This window comes from Ranitomeya variabilis, chromosome 6, assembly GCF_051348905.1.
Source record: "Ranitomeya variabilis isolate aRanVar5 chromosome 6, aRanVar5.hap1, whole genome shotgun sequence".
NCBI classification, from domain to species: Eukaryota; Metazoa; Chordata; class Amphibia; order Anura; family Dendrobatidae; genus Ranitomeya; species Ranitomeya variabilis.
The window spans coordinates 21,586,085-21,601,369 of NC_135237.1; the positions used below are offsets into that span (position 1 = coordinate 21,586,085).

Consider the following 15,285-nt stretch of genomic DNA (forward strand, 5'->3'; position numbering starts at 1 on the left):
CCGGTGCGGAGGTAGTGAACCAAGCTTAGGTTCTTCAAAAACGTCACAATAGTCAGACAAGAATTCAGGAATCTCAGAGGGAATAGATGATGAAATGGAAACCAAAGGTACGTCCCCATGCGTCCCCTTACATCCCCAGCTTAACACAGACATAGCTTTCCAGTCGAGGACTGGGTTATGAGATTGCAGCCATGGCAATCCAAGCACCAACACATCATGTAGGTTATACAGCACAAGAAAGCGAATAATCTCCTGATGATCCGGATTAATCCGCATAGTTACTTGTGTCCAGTACTGTGGTTTATTACTAGCCAATGGGGTGGAGTCAATCCCCTTCAGAGATATAGGATTTTCAAGAGGCTCTAAATCATACCCACAGCGTTTGGCAAAGGACCAATCCATAAGACTCAAAGCGGCGCCAGAGTCGACATAGGCGTCCGCGGTAATAGATGATAAAGAACAAATCAGGGTCACAGATAGAATAAACTTAGACTGTAAAGTGCCAATTGAAACAGACTTATCAGGCTTCTTAGTACGCTTAGAGCATGCTGATATAACATGAGTTGAATCACCGCAATAGAAGCACAACCCATTTTTTCGTCTAAAATTCTGCCGTTCGCTTCTGGACAGAATTCTATCACATTGCATATTCTCTGGCGTCTTCTCAGTAGACACCGCCAAATGGTGCACCGGTTTGCGCTCCCGCAGACGCCTATCGATCTGGATAGCCATTGTCATGGACTCATTCAGACCCGCAGGCACAGGGAACCCCACCATAACATCCTTAATGGCATCAGAGAGACCCTCTCTGAAATTCGCCGCCAGGGCGCACTCATTCCACTGAGTAAGCACAGCCCATTTACGGAATTTTTGGCAGTATATTTCAGCTTCGTCTTGCCCCTGAGATAGGGACATCAAGGCCTTTTCCGCCTGAAGCTCTAAATGAGGTTCCTCATAAAGCAACCCCAAGGCCAGAAAAAACGCATCCACATTGAGCAACGCAGGATCCCCTGGAGCCAATGCAAAAGCCCAATCTTGAGGGTCGCCCCGGAGCAAGGAAATCACAATCCTGACCTGCTGTGCAGGATCTCCGGCAGAGCGAGATTTCAGGGACAAAAACAACTTGCAATTATTTTTGAAATTTTGAAAGCAAGATCTATTCCCCGAGAAAAATTCAGGCACAGGAATTCTAGGTTCAGATATAGGAACATGAACAACAAAATCTTGTAAATTTTGAACTTTCGTGGTGAGATTATTCAAACCTGCAGCTAAACTCTGAATATCCATCTTAAACAGGTGAACACAGAGCCATTCCAGGATTAGAAGGAGAGAGAGAGAGATAGGCTGCAATATAGGCAGACTAGCAAGAGATTCAATTATAAGCACACTCAGCACTGAAGGAAAAAAAAAAAAAAAAAATCTTCAGCAGACTTCTCTTTTCTCTGCCAATTAATTTAACCCTTTATGGGCCGGTCAAACTGTTATGGTTCTCAATGGCAAGAGAACATAGCCCAGCAACATAAGAACTAGCTCTTGGAAGGATGGAAACTAAACTGACCATGAACTAAACCTGCCGCACAACTAACAGTAGCCGGGTAGCGTTGCCTACGTTTTATCCCTAGACGCCCAGCGCCAGCCGGAGGACTAACTAATCCTGGCAGAGGAAAATACAGTCCTGGCTCACCTCTAGAGAGATTTCCCCGAAAGGCAGACAGAGGCCCCCACATATATTGGCGGTGATTTTAGATGAAATGACAAACGTAGTATGAAAATAGGTTTAGCAAAATCGAGGTCCGCTTACTAGATAGCAGAAAGACAGAAAGGGCACTTTCATGGTCAGCTGAAAACCCTATCAAAACACCATCCTGAAATTACTTTAAGACTCTAGTATTAACTCATAACATCAGAGTGGCAATTTCAGATCACAAGAGCTTTCCAGACACAGAAACGAAACAACAGCTGTGAACTGGAACAAAATGCAAAAACAAACAAGGACAAAAGTCCAACTTAGCTGGGAGTTGTCTAGCAGCAGGAACATGCACAGAAAGGCTTCTGATTACAACGTTGACCGGCATGGAAGTAACAGAGGAGCAAGGCTAAATAGCGACTCCCACATCCTGATAGGAACAGGTGAACAGGGGGGATGATGCACACAAGTTCAATTCCACCAGTGGCCACCGGGGGAGCCCAAAATCCAATTTCACAACAGGAGCAGCATTGTCTGTGCAGAGCTGTCTGTGACTCATCCCTCAGTAAGATAAGAAGGAGCTCCAGGTCTGCAGTGAATGGCCAGGCATTGTGGAGGGAGGGGAGAGGTACATTGTATGGCAGAGACAGGTGTCAGGTGTCGCCTCTCTCTGCAGGCTGGGAATGCAGCTTAATGGAGTGAATGGAGCTCCTGTGATAGAGAGTAAGTGGAGCTGGGCAGAGAGCACTGGGCTATAATAAAATGGCAGCTAGTCACACCTACAGCAGTGAGTTGTGCAGCCCACAGAGGCGTGCCCAGCTCACTGCTAACACCTCTCCAATGTTAAAGATAGGGTCAGCGCCGGTCTATTAGCTCCTATGTCCATGGGGTGCTGTAAAATGACACTGCTAGTGTCGTGAACTGCTGTGAAACCAAGATGTCAGCCCCCAGTTCCTTCTTTAAACACATATAACACACGAAATCTGTTTCACATGCATTTAAAACTTGGTTATAGCAGCATGTTATGCTACATTACAGTGATTTATTAATGATCTACAAACGCGGTACCTTACCTTTAACTATGTATGAGCACTAGATGGCGCTGTTGTTGTATTGTTACAAATTGCTATATAAACATTTTATTACAATGAAACCTTACGGAAATGCTCATAGTTATTGTTGGGTATTGCTGGTGTTGACTTATATAGGTATACTTTGTATTAAGACTATCACAAACAAATATATCATAAGTCCACCATTAATGTAAACATCTCATCAAGAGAGTGTATTCTAAATATGGATTCCGTAAAGATCATAAGGGTAAAAACACATACAAGTATCAAAAATCAATAGAAAGTATGCTTTACCGTATATATCACTGTAACCTAGGTGGGATATAGAGAACACCAGCAATACCTAACAATAACGATCAGCATTTCCGTAAGGTTTCATTGTAATAAAAGGTTTATATAGCAATTTGTAACAATAAAACAACAGCGCCATCTAGTGCTCATACATAGTTAAGGTATTCTTATACCTACAAATTATGGCACTAGACACTTTATTACTTTATTTTTGTATGTACACCAGATGGACAGTTGAACATATATATATTAAAAGACTTTGTATGTAATTACTATCTATGTAATGGGATGGTCAGTATATAGAGTAACCTCTGTTTTTCCAGTACCTTGCCTCTGAATTTTAATATCGTACTGTTTGTTGTATGAACTAATAAAAAATTGTATTTATGATAATTCATTTTGTGTTGTCACTTCATTTTTTTGTATATTTTTTTGCCACTTATGAAATATATTTGAAGAGATGTGCAAAAAAATATATGGTATGGTAATTTTTTTCCTTGCAGAGTTGAAACAGTCTGAATTTGGCGGCCTGACAATTGTTTTCAGCTTTCTGACAGAGATCACTAGATAAAGCATACCTTTTGGCTAAATAAAGGTATTTAGAAAAATGTTCCATTTTGTAATGTGTATTATTTCTTTTATTCCGTGTCTCGGAGAACCCCTTTAAGGCCAAAGTCCGCTGTGTCCATAAGAGGACAGAAGCCCATTCCATGTACAGGGCATTGGCTGCAGGTGATTGTCGATTATGAGGTCACGGAATGTTGTGACGGTGACTCGGCAACTGGCGAGCGGAATCCTCAGAGAGCTCCAGCTAGCGCAGGGTGAGGAGCCTTCCATTATCTGCTGGTTTATGTCCTGTCCTATCCCTCGTGTCTGTGACTTCCTCTCCTCATTTCCCTCATTCTCTAATAATATCTGAACTTTTATTTCACTAATGAGCAAAATGTGTCATTCATGCAACCGGCCTTCTGTCTTTGTATCCAGCATCCATACGTGGGTACAATGCAGAGCAATGTAAAGATAACTCATAATTAAGAATTTATCATCATTTCCATAAATCTTTATTTTTTACCAGTTACTTAAAGGGCCACTGTCACCCCCCTCCAGCCGTTATAAACTAAAAGAGCCACCTTGTGCAGCAGTAATAATAATGCATAACACAGTACGGGGCGGGGATTCCAAAGGTGGCTGGCCGCGATGCCCGCGCAGGCGCAGTGTGCAAGCCTGGCTGGGACGTCAGACGGCCAGAGCTTACTGCGTCTGCGCAGGACACCAGTACACAGCGCAGGCGCCGGTTTTGAAACGATAACAGCGCTGAGGGGGCGGCGCCGAAAGCGCAGGAAGATTGGAGTGACGGCAGAGGAGCTGGCCAAGCTGGGGAGTGAGGACCCGCCTCCCTGGCTAGAGACAGGAATTGTGGCTAAGTATAAAAACGCTTTATTTGGGGTATACTTGAACCTAAAACTAAAAGAGCCACCTTGTTAGAATGCAGCATTACTGCTGCACAAGGTGGCTCTTTTAGTTTATAACGGCTGGAGGGGGGTGACAGTGGCCCTTTAATGTTTAGAGAGTGCAGGAGATCAAGTTGTTCCTCGTGAAGGGGCCCAGTTGGTGTAAGGAGACTTATAGGCCAGTGCTGCTCTGGGAATTATAAGATGCAAGTTGCCCGTTTAGGTGAAGAGGACAGGAGCTCTAGTGCCCCCTATTGGCAGTAGGTTTGCACTGATAGGAAGCAAAGCACCCGAAACACTTGTCAGTAAATGGAGCTTCCTATCCTGAGTCATGTGCCGCGGCTCATTAAAGGGTCGATATTCACTTTTAGCATTGCTACCTCCGATGGGTGGCACTAGTGCTCCTGTCCTCTTCCTCTGTGAAGTGAATATTTGCTTGATATTTGGATAATTACATTGATATCTCTGATATAAGGTTTCGGCTTAAGGTAAAGAATCTAAGAGGGTTGTACAAGATTTGAAACATTCTGCTTTGTTTCTTCGAAAACCAGCGCCACACCTGTCTGTTGGCTGTGTGTAGTATTACAGTTCTGCTCTGCTCACTGCTATGACGCAGAGTTACAATGCCACACACAGGATAGGAGTGGCGCTGTTTTTGGAAGAAAGCAGTTATGTTTTTGTAATCCTGCACATTCCCTTCAATCACCATTTCCCAGATACGGGATTGGTTGCAGGTTTTTGTCCCTTCCGATGGTTCCTGTTATTACTGATGATTAGTAATCCAGGGCGAGTGATGACATCACACGGTGACATCACGGTAACTGCCGAGGGGACACTCACTAGAGGGAAGCAGTTGGCAGTGAAGTGTGAGATAACTTTGTATTGGCCTCTTTCTATGTCCTTTATTATGTTCTGTTCGTTTCTCCTCACTCTGTAGGTATTAACCCTGTAATGTCAGGACGTCACTTACCCGTCCTTATAGATTCTTGTTCCCTTTAACAAGTGAATCTTTATTTAATGAGCCGAGGTGTCGGTAACCGACTGATCCCCCTTTACTTCTTCACAAATATCCAAATAGGAATGAAATACAACGTCTGCTAACATTGGTTTTTTTTCTATCCTTTTATTATTGTAGTGAACCTGAGCATTTTAAGAGGAGAATAAAAAAGCATTAAAAAAGAGGAGAATAAGGTAAATGCTTACTTATCCTAAATCTGCAATTTGTCTGATAGACTGGGGCCTCTCGGAGTCACCTTCCATGTCATCCATAATCTCCTGCAATTCTGCTTCCCACAAGGAAACATTCAGGGTATGTTCCCACGGTCAGTAAACGCTGCGGGTTGAACGCTGCATACCTCCGCAGAGTCCAGCCCGCAGCGGCCAGATGTTACAGCATAGTGGATGGGATTTCAAGAAATCTCATCTCCACTATGCGTGCACGGACACCTCTGGCTTCCCTGCAGAGACGGACATACGGCGCGTCTTTCTAGACCGCAGCATGTCTATTTATCTTGCGGAAACACTCAGTCTCTGCAAGATAAATGCCATCCGTCCAATGTATAGGACACGGCGATTCCGCTCGGTTCAATGAACACATGCAGAATCCCCTGCGTTCAAAAGCCGGGCAGCGCTTTGGACGGAGCGAACATGTGATGAGTCCAAAGGGCTGCCAATTACTGACCGTGGGGACGTAGCCTGAAGCTCCATGTAAGGAGAATGGCAGGTGACTCTGTATTACTGCCGAGCAGTAGCCTAAGGCCACGGTCACATGTTCAGTATTTTACATCAGGATTTGTAAGACAAAATCAGGAATGAGTGAAAAATACAGAAGTGGTGACGTGGTTCTATTATAATATTCATCTGATTGTTCCATTCTGATGTAAAATACTGACCACATAATGAATGTGTGAACGTGGCCTCATGCCAATTCAGATGTGGCAGATTTGTAGTGTCCACATTTTTGGAAATTCAGTCATAGGGTAAAATTCATCTTAGCACTCATAACCATATGGGACAAAAGAAAGGTTCCGATATCTGGACCGAAAAAGCAGACGAGTGTCATGCGAGTACAATGCGATTTTCACATCTAGCATCCGATTTACATCCGATTGCAATGCGGTTTTAATATGCGCTTTTACATATAGGAGTTCTCTGTCATTTACACATCATTTTCAAAGGAAATATTCATCAAAAACACACACATATATATATAAACAACAGAATATAACTCCAAGAAAATCAAACCACATCTCAGTACCAATGCTTTCTGGCTGATGTTTTGGTCACTTTTGAATGTTGGTTGTGCTTTCACACTCGTGGTAGCATGAGACGGACTCTACAAAACACACAAGTGGCTCAGGTAGTGCAGCTCATCCAGGATGGCATATCAATGCGAGCTGTGGCAAGGTTTGCTGTCTGTCAGCGTAGTCCAGAGGCTGGAGGCGCTACCAGGAGACAGGCCAGTACACCAGGAGACGTGGAGGGGGCCGTAGGAGGGCAACAACCCAGCAGCAGGACCGCTACCTCAGACTTTGTGCAAGGAGGAATAGGAGGAGCACTGCCAGAACCCTGCAAAATGACCTCCAGCAGGCCACAAATGTGCATGTGTCTGCACAAAAGGTTACAAACTGACTCCATGAGGATGGTCTGAGTGCCCGACGTCCACAGATGGGTGTTGTGCTCACAGCCCAACACCGTGCAGGACGCTTGGCATTTGCCACAGAATACTAGGATTGACAATTTCGCCACTGGCGCCCTGTGCTCTTCACAGATGAAAGCAGGTTCACACTGAGCACATGCGATAGACGTAACAGAGTCTGGAGATGCCGTGGAGAATGATCTGCTGCCTGCACCATCCTTTAGCATGACCGGTTTGGCAGTGGATCAGTAATGGTGTGGGGTGGCATTTCTTTGGAGGGCCGCACAGCCCTCCATGTGCTCACCAGAGGTAGCCTGACTGCCATTAGGTACCGAGATGAGATCCTCAGACCTCTTGTGAGACCATATGTGGTGCGGTTGGCCCTGGGCTCCTCCTAATGCAGGACAATGCCAGACCTCATGTGGCTGGAGTGTGTCAGCAGTTCCTGCAAGATGAAGGCATTGAAGCTATGGACTGGCCTGCCCGTTCCCCAGAGCTGAATCCGATTGAACACATCTGGGACATGATGTCTCATTCCATCCACCAACATCACGTTGCACCACAGACTGTCCAAGAGTTGACGTTCTATTTAATTAAAAAACTTTATTCTGGCTGTGTCTTTATTTAACATGTAACAACTATAGGATTAGTAATGGATATGTTTGGGGTGAAAATTGCAGAAAAAAGGATTTTTTTATAAGATGGGGGTCCGTCTTATTGTCCGAATTTAAGATCTCTTACCTGAGGGCAGGCAGTGGCAGAGCAGGGTCACAGGAGGCATGGTGGTGGCAGAGGTGAGGTGATGCTGAGGTGCGGTGGGCGGAACGGCGTGCACCTGAGCAGGGTCCCATCCTGCTTAGGTGGGCGACGCCATGGCCTGGTGTCCATGGGGAGGTTGCGGCAGTGCTGTGGCGGCGGCAGATGTGCGGTCACTTCCTCAGGTGGCGGCGGCCGCCAGGGTCCCTCCCACATTTGAGGTGAATCCGCGGCCCGGTATTAAAGGAGAGCAGCAGAGCTGGGTGAGTTACGGTTTTCCCGGTGGCGGCGGCCATCTTTCTGAGGCCACGCGTGCGCAGATTCAGTACTCTGCTTCCCAGGGCTTCAGAAAAATGGCCGCGGGAGTCCGCGCGTGCGCAGATGGAGATCGCGGTGGCCATTTTCCTGAAGCCGAAATCTCAATCTGTGAACTCAGCTTCAGGAAAATGGCCGCCACGATCTCCATCTGCGCACGCGCGGCCTCCCGCGGCCATTTTCCTGAAGCCCCAGGAAGCAGAAAACTCAATCTGCGCACGCGCGGCCTCACGAAGATGGCCGCCGCCACCGAGAAAACCGTAACTCACCCAGCTCTGCTGCTCTCCTTCAATACCGGGCCGCAGATTCGCCTCAAATGTGGACGGGACCCTGCTCACGCCATACCGCTCACCGTGCCACATCATCCCCACACCTCTGTCGCCGCCACAATGCCGGTAAGCCTGCGTTCCAACTATAAGACGCACCCCCCATTTTCCTCACAATTTTTTTGGGGAAAAAGTGCGTCTTATAGTAGGAAAAATACGGTACATACATGTCCCCTAATTTGCGCACACACACACACAATACTAATTGGATTGGTCACTGACATCTACAGTATATATCTACCTATTCTGCATCTGTTTACTCTATGTAAACCATGTCTTCTATCCTGTCGGCTTCTGTAAAATCACTAGAATTAATTACCGGCTAGCCTTCTATCTATCTCTCTATGAAATATTTTATATATATCTAATATATAAAGCTGAACGTATGTATGTATGTGTGTGTGTCTGAGATTGGCATCTGAACCGTCGCAGCTACAGCCACAAAATTTTGCGCAGTCACACGTCTGGACCCTGAGAGCGTCATAGGCTATGTTGTGAGGTGAAATTTTAACCCCGCGCTTTCCAATTCACCAAACAATTTTGCCCCTATCTACATAATGGGGAAAAAATGAAAGGAAAAGTGTTGGAGGCAAATTAACAGCTGCCAGATGTGAACAAGGGGGACTTAAAGAATGACAGCGATGGCGCCAAAGAGTATATACTGTACAGTTGCTAAGGTGGGGCCGCGACATGGGATAATCACCACACCACCACGGGGATATGAACACACACACAAAATGCGCCACACACTACCACGTGCTCGAACACATATACCACCCTCAGCGCACATTTCACCACACATACACCAACCTCGCCACATAAAAGTCGAAACACTAAAGTCGCCGCTCAAAACTCGCCACGCGCAAAACTCTCCACATGCAAAACTCGCCACACGCAAAACTTGCACACGCGGAAAAATTGCCACATGCACAAAAGTTGCAACACATGCAAAAGTTGCCTCACACAAAACTTGCACATACTCAAAAGGCACCACACATAAAAATCGCCACGCGCAAAACTCGCCATGCGCAAAACTTGCTGCACACAACTTGCTACACTAACCTGTCACATGCAACTCGACACACAAAAAGTCGCTACACGCATGTCGCCACACAAAACTCATCTCACAAAAGTCGCTACATGCATGTCGCCACACGCAACTCAACACACACAACTTGACACATGAAACTCGCCCTAAAACACACAGAAGTCTGGTAGTATCCTTCAAAAATAAAAATCTGATTAATAAGCAGACAAACTACAAGAGCAACAAATGTACCATATAGGAATCCGGCAGCTGTCAGTCACATGACCTGTCTATTATGTGTATGTGTGAGCTAATATATACTGCCAGGGGGGAGGGCTTCCTGTTGGCTGGGGATTTATCAGGCTGCCAATAGCAACCAATCACAGCTCAGCTTCTATTTTGCTACAGTTAATTAATCTGAGCTCTGATTGGTTAATATAGGCAACAAAGACATTCTCAGTATAACAAAGCTAATATATGTTGTGAAATGCTTCTATTAGCTTAGTTTTTGCCTTTTAATGATTACATTTCTATCTATTTGTTTTGTGGTTTTTGTGTGCAGAATAAATTTTTGTTAACACATTCTATTTTGCTAACAGCAGTCGTTAACCCGGGCGAAGCCGGGTAGTACAGCTAGTATATATATATATATATATATATATATATATATATATATATATATATATATATACTGTCGCTATATAAATATATATATAAATAATATGTGTCACTGACATGTGTATATACGGTATATATGTATCCTATGTGTATATTTCCATTCTATTCTAACCTGTCAGTGTGATTTTACTGTATGCAGCACATGAGTTACCGGCTTTTCAAAGGACACTGGTGCGTAAAAAACGGACAGCACTCGCATGGTGGGAGTGCTGAGTGTTTTTTTCTCGCACCCATTGCCTTGCATTGGCGAGTCTCGTCCAAGATACGCAGCAAATCACAGCATGCTACGATTTTTTTCTCAGTCCAATTTCAGCTGAGAAAAAAGTCGCAGATGAGATGTAACCCATTGAATAACATTGGTCAGAGTGCAATCCGATTTTTTATCGGATTGCACTCGTCCGTTTTTTTTGCAAATGAGTATGAGCCCTTAGGCCCCCTTCACACGTCCGTAGAAAACAGGTATTGGAAAAACGGTACCGGTGCCATCAGTGTGCTATCAGTGAGCCATCTGTACCATCAGTGTTCCATCAGTGTCTCATCAGTATCTCATCAGTATCTCATCAGTGTGCCATCAGTGTGCCATCAGTATCTCATCAGTATCTCATCAGTGTGCCATCAGTGTGCCATCAGTATCTCATCAGTGTGCCATCAGTATCTCATCAGTGTGCCATCAGTATCTCATCAGTGTGCCATCAGTATCTCATCAGTGTGCCATCAGTATCTCATCAGTGTGCCATCAGTATCTGATCAGTGTGCCATCAGTGTGCCATCAGTATCTCATCAGTGAGCTGTACGTGTTTTACATGGACCCATAGACCTGTATTGGCTCTTGTCATCAGCGCTGACGGTAAAATACGGACATGTGAGCAGTCCCACATGTTATACTGGGTACGTGTGGATATCTTCTCCAGTACATGAGAAGATGGATGACACGAGTACCAGACACACGTACATGTGACCGTTGATCTTCTGTTATCATCTGATACAATCATTGCTAATTGTCTTCCTTACTCTTCTATAGGATGATGTCAGATCAAGAAGAGGAGGAATTCCTGTAAGTATAACATGTAATTGGGATCATGGATTCTCCTAGACTCTCCCTGTAATAATCCACCGCAGAGATGTTCGCTATCAGTCTGCACTGGTTATATTAAGGCTCAATAGGATCATCTGTCTTCCTACTATTTTGGAGAATGTGTAAGAGTAATATTATTCATTCTTTTTTCTTGTCTTTTTCTTTAGTAAATGGATTGAGTCTGTGAAGGCATGGAAGCCAAAGTACAAGTATGTGTCTTACTACATCTCTCCACATCCATCTATTAGTAGTATGTGTAGAATAAGGGGAGGACTCCATAGTGATGGTATCATGACATTACTGCTCTCTATCACGGGCATTTACAATGTTTCCATATGAAGGATAAAATTGCTTTCAATAATAAAGAATTTAGGCCACGTTGAATTCTTCTTACTGCTCCTCATCCCTTTTCTTCATAGGATAACAATGAGGTTATGAGTAAATTATGGTCAGGCCGGAGTCACACTAGAGAGGACTACGGAGGAGTGCTAAGTGAGAAGAAATCGCATGGCACTCGGACCAGTGTTACTCTATGGGGCAGCTCCCATCATCCGTTGTTTCCTCAGCCGTATTTTAACTGGGAGGGAAATTGCAGCATGCTGAGATTTGCACCGTATATTGGCCGAGACTCGCCAGTGCAAGTCTATGGGGGCGAGAAAAACTCGCTCACCACACGGACCATCAGGGTGACTTGCGAGAAATACGGACCGGTGTCCTATAGAAAAGCCGTTAATTCAGTGCGGTGTACAGTAAAATCACACTGACCGGTTACAATAGAATAGATAGAATAGAAATCTACACATAGTATAGGTGTATATATATACTGCATGTCAGTGACACACATATATGTATCTTTATATGTCATACAGAGCTAGATAGCAGAATAGCCGATAATTCATTTGTCGGCTTCTAAAAAATTTGGTGCCAAAACAGAAACCAACACCACAAGATAAAAAAGGAAAGTGATTTTAAAAAAGCTGCAAATGATGAGCCAAGGTGTAAATGATTCTGTTAAAGGAAGGGATTTCCTCTTACTAAATTTATAGTTATCAAATGGAGGATCTCTCCTTACACCTCGATATCGATATCAACTATTATCGCCGAACTTGGCTATTAATAATTAATATACACTAAATATGCCTCAACGTTATCTTTCCTTTATGCTATACACTGACTGAGACAAAACAGTGTAACAATAAAGGATATTTATTACACACACACAAGTCTGCAGTCTAGAACATAAATATATATTTATACCCAAGCTAGCGACTATAAATATATATATACACATATACGGATACTACAACTCTAATACAGTAATATCACTACAGTATACAGTGATATCCCAGCAATAACACAGTAATAACCCACAATATCCAGTAATATCACAACAATATCACACAATATAAAAACCCACAATTAACTGCCCGATTACCCAAATCACGCACACAATATCAGCCCTCCCATCTATAGCTTACTAACCCTAAGGCCTAAGAGGTTACAGGGCCTAGTAAGAAAAGGGGGTACAGAGTATACTTATCCACCATCCATGATCATTCCAGCATGCAGGCACAGCAAAAAAGAGAGAACCAGCTGGTCTTGTCCCTTATATGTGACCAGCTAAAAGCGGTGTGTCCAGCCTCAGGTGTGGGGGATGAGGTCACAAGTCTATTGTCCACTGGCAAAGGTACATCCCCTCAATCCTAAAGGAAACTTGTTTTTCCAGCTCATGGCAGCTTTGTTTTACAGCAGGCTGGAGGGGGAGCTTCATGTGGAACACATGGCAGGATTATATCACTAAACACATCTCTATGTAAAGATATACATTTTGGGGCACTTCCCCTTCTACAGATTCTCACCACAGCTGTATGTTCTTTTATAGGCACAAAAAATCGAAAAGATTTATAAGACCTTCCCGCGTCCCGGCTCTGGAGACTATTTTGTAAGTTGGTGTAATAAACGGTAATATTTATTAGAGGTTCCTCCATATAATCTATTGCCATAATCAATGTATCTATAAGGGGGAACGATGTAAAAAGCGTAGGAAATGCAGGAGGATTTCACATAGGGCACAGTCAGACAGCCATATAACAGGGATGACGATTGCATCGCAATGCTCGGACTGGCCGGCGGCTATCCCAGCCCTAGTGTGACAGTTACATAGAAATACATGGTGTCATGCTCAGGTTCGGAGAGCCGCCGGCCAGTCTGAGCATTCCCATGCAACAGTCGTCCTTATTTTACGGCCGTCTGACTGCGCCCATACCCTCATTGTCACTGTGCCACCAGCAGCCGACACAGGGGCACTCATGTTTAAAAACTGTTCTAAGACAAAGTATCAGTGTGGCCCATCAGAGCCAATCAGATTCCAGGTTTTAGCATCAGTTTCCTTTAACCCCTTAAGCCCCAAGGGTGGTTAATGACCGGGTCAATTTTTACAATTTTGACCACTGTCCCTTTATGAGGTTATAACTCTGGAATGCTTCAACGGATCCCGGTGATTTTGACATTGTTTTCTCTTGACATATTGGGCTTCATGATAGTGGTAAAATTTCTTTGATATTACCGGCATTTATTTGTGAAAAAAAGCGGAAATTTGGTGAAAATTTTGAAAATTTTGCAATTTTCCAACTTTTAATTTTTATGCCCTTAAATCACAGAGATATGTCACACAAAATACTTAATATGTAACATTTCCCACATGTCTACTTTACATCAGCACAATTTTGGAACCAAATTTATTTTCTGTTAGGGAGTTATAAGGGTTAAAAATTGACCAGCAATTTCTCATTTTTTTTAGGGACCACATTACATTTGAAGTCATTTTGAGCAGTCTATATGATAGAAAATAACCAAGTGTGACACCATTCTAAAAACTGCACCCCTCAAGGTGCTCAAAACCACATTCAAGAAGTTTATTAACCCTTCAGGTGTTTCACAGGAATTTTTGGAATGTTTAAAAAAAGAATGAACATTTAACTTTTTTTCACCAAAAATTTACTTCAGCTCCAATTTGTTTTATTTTACCAAGGGTAACAGGAGAAAATGGACTCCAAAACATGTTTTACAATTTGTCCTGAGAACGCCGATACCCCATATGTGGGGGTAAACCACTATTTGGGTGCATGGCAGAGCTCAGAAGGGAAGGAGCGCTATTTGACTTTTCAATGCAAAATTGACAGGAATTGAGATGGGACGCCATGCTGCGTTTGGAGAGCCACTGATGTGCCTAAACAATGAAACCCCCCACAAGTGACACCATTTTGGAAAGTAGACCCCCTAAGGAACTTATGTAGATGTGTGGTGAGCACTTTGACCCACCAAGTGCTTCACAGAAGTTTATAATGTAGAGCCGTAAGAATAAAAAATAATATTTTTTCACAAAAATGAAGTTTTCGTGCCCAATTTTTTATTTTCCCCAGGGTACCAGAAGAAATTGTACCCCAAAAGTTGTTGTGCAATTTGTCCTGAGTATGCTGATACTCCATATGTGGGGGTAAACCACTGTTTGGGCGCATGGAAGAGCTCGAAAGGGAAGGAACGCCGTTTGACTTTTCAATGCAAAATTGACTGGAATTGAGATGGGACACCATGCTGCGTTTGGAGAGCCCCTGATGTGCCTAAACATTGAAACCTCCCACAAGTGACACTATTTTGGAAAGTAGACACCCTAAGGAACTTATCTAGATGTGTTGTGAGAGCTTTGAACCTCCAAGTGTTTCACTACAGTTTATAACGCAGAGCTGTGAAAATAAAAATTCTTTTTTTTGCCACAAAATTTTTTTTTTAGCCCCCAGTTTTGTATTTTCCCAAGGGTAACAGGAGAAATTGGACCCTAAAAGTTGTTGTCCAATTTGTCCTGAGTACGCGAATACCCTATATGTGTGTGTGTGGGGGGGGGACCATCGTTTGGGCGCATAGCAGAGCTCGGAAGGGAAAGGGCGCCATATGGAATGCAGACTTAGATG

General features: G+C 43.8%; 1 long non-coding RNA gene across 1 annotated transcript; it reads left to right on the forward strand.

The window, feature by feature from the left end:
* The first annotated feature begins 4,182 nt into the window (after positions 1-4,182).
* LOC143783372 (uncharacterized) lies at positions 4,183-11,288 on the forward strand. The gene is made up of 3 exons (XR_013217135.1): positions 4,183-4,475; positions 5,638-5,693; positions 11,264-11,288. It is a non-coding gene; the product is annotated as an uncharacterized LOC143783372 (long non-coding RNA).
* Positions 11,289-15,285: the final 3,997 nt, after the last annotated feature.